The sequence below is a fragment of the Scyliorhinus torazame genome, chromosome 17 (assembly GCF_047496885.1).
Source record: "Scyliorhinus torazame isolate Kashiwa2021f chromosome 17, sScyTor2.1, whole genome shotgun sequence".
NCBI lineage: Eukaryota > Metazoa > Chordata > Chondrichthyes > Carcharhiniformes > Scyliorhinidae > Scyliorhinus > Scyliorhinus torazame.
The window spans coordinates 161,959,839-161,962,338 of NC_092723.1; the positions used below are offsets into that span (position 1 = coordinate 161,959,839).

The 2,500-nt window shown below is 54.2% G+C and overlaps 1 protein-coding gene across 1 annotated transcript in view; it reads left to right on the forward strand.

The window, feature by feature from the left end:
* Positions 1-2,500, forward strand: part of lmtk2 (lemur tyrosine kinase 2) — a 193,684-nt gene that overhangs the window by 174,199 nt on the left and 16,985 nt on the right. The window lies entirely within an intron of this gene.

Consider the following 2,500-nt stretch of genomic DNA (forward strand, 5'->3'; position numbering starts at 1 on the left):
TCCATTCGTGACCACGCTCGCCACTGGGGCCCTATACAACAGCTGCACCCATCTAACATACCCCTCTCCAAAACCAAATCTCCTCAACACCTCCCACAAATAATCCCACTCCACTCTATCAAATGCTTTCTCGGCATCCATCGCCACTACTATCTCCGTTTCTCCCTCTGGTGGGGCCATCATCATTACCCCTAACAACCTCCGTATATTCGTGTTCAGCTGTCTCCCCTTCACAAACCCAGTTTGGTCCTCGTGGACCACCCCCGGGACACATTCCTCTATTCTCATTGCCATTACCTTGGCCAGGACCTTGGCATCTACATTTAGGAGGGAAATAGGTCTATAGGACCCGCATTGTAGCGGGTCCTTTTCCTTCTTTAAGAGAAGCGATATCGTTGCTTCAGACATAGTCGGGGGCAGTTGTCCCCTTTCCTTTGCCTCATTAAAGGTCCTCGTCAGTCCCGGGGCGAGCAAGTCCACATATTTTCTATAGAATTCGACTGGGAATCCATCCGGTCCCGGGGCCTTTCCCGCCTGCATGCTCCTAATTCCTTTCACCACTTCTTCTACCTCGATCTGTGCTCCCAGTCCCACCCTTTCCTGCTCTTCCACCTTGGGAAATTCCAGCCGATCCAAGAAGCCCATCATTCTCTCCCTCCCATCCGGGGGTTGAGCTTCATATAATTTTTTATAAAATGTCTTGAACACTCCATTCACTCTCTCCGCTCCCCGCTCCATCTCTCCTTCCTCATCCCTCACTCCCCCTATTTCCCTCGCTGCTCCCTTTTCCTCAGTTGGTGTGCCAGCAACCTGCTCGCCTTCTCCCCATATTCGTACTGTACACCCTGTGCCTTCCTCCATTGTGCCTCTGCAGTGCCTGTAGTCAGCAAGTCAAATTCTACATGTAGCCTTTGCCTTTCCCTGTACAGTCCCTCCTCCGGTGCTTCCGCATATTGTCTGTCCACCCTCAAAAGTTCTTGCAGCAACCGCTCCCGTTCCCTACTCTCCTGCTTCCCTTTATGTGCCCTTAATGATATCAGCTCCCCTCTCACCACCGCCTTCAACGCCTCCCAGACCACTCCCACCTGGACCTCCCCATTATCATTGAGTTCCAGGTACTTTTCAATGCACCCCCTCACCCTTAGACATACCCCCTCATCTGCCATTAGTCCCATGTCCATTCTCCAGGGTGGGCGCCCTCCTGTTTCCTCCCCTATCTCCAAGTCCACCCAGTGTGGAGCGTGATCCGAAATGGCTATAGCCGTATACTCCGTTCCCCTCACCTTCGGGATCAATGCCCTACCCAGCACAAAAAAGTCTATTCGCGAGTAGACTTTATGGACATAGGAGAAAAACGAGAACTCCTTACTCCTAGGTCTGCTAAATCTCCACGGGTCTACACCTCCCATCTGCTCCATAAAATCTTTAAGTACCTTGGCTGCTGCCGGCCTCCTTCCAGTCCTGGACTTCGACCTATCCAGCCCTGGTTCCAACACCCTATTAAAATCTCCCCCCATTATCAGCTTTCCCATCTCTAGGTCCGGAATGCGTCCTAGCATCCGCCTCATAAAATTGGCATCATCCCAGTTCGGGGCATATACGTTTACCAAAACCACCGTCTCCCCCTGTAGTTTGCCACTCACCATCACGTATCTGCCCCCGTTATCCGCCACTATAGTCTTTGCCTCGAACATTACCCGCTTCCCCACTAATATAGCCACCCCCCTGTTTTTCGCATCTAGCCCCGAATGGAACACCTGCCCCACCCATCCTTTGCGTAGCCTAACCTGGTCTATCAGTTTCAGGTGCGTTTCCTGTAACATAACCACATCTGCCTTAAGTTTCTTAAGGTGTGAGAGTACCCGTGCCCTCTTTATCGGCCCGTTCAGCCCTCTCACGTTCCACGTGGTCAGCCGAGTTGGGGGGGCTTCCTACCCCCCCCCCCCCCCCCCCCCCCCCTTGTCGATTAGCCATCGCCTTTTTCCAGCTCCTCACCCGGTTCCCACGCAGCTGTATCTCCCCCAGGCGGTGCCCCCCCCGCCCATCCTCTCCCATACCAGCTCCCCCCTCTCCCCAGCAGCAGCAACCCAGTAATTCCCCCCTCCCACCCCCCCCCCCGCTAGATCCCCCGCTAGCGTAATTACTCCCCCAATGTTGCTCCCAGAAGTCAGCAAACTCTGGCTGACCTCGGCTCGCACCGTGCGACGCCCCCTCCTTCCTGCTTCTCTATTCCCGCCATGATTATCATAGCGCGGGAACCAAGCCCGCGCTTCTCCCTTGGCCCCGCCCCCAATGGCCAACGCCCCATCTCCTCCACCTCCCCTCCTCCCCCCCATCACCACCTGTGGGAGAGAGAAAAGTTACCACATCGCAGGATTAGTACATAAAACTCCTCTTTGCCCCCCACATTCGCCCCACCACTTTGTTCGAACGTTCTTTTTAATAACCCGCTCATTCCAGTTTTTCTTCCACAATAAAAGTCCACGCTTCATCCGCCGTC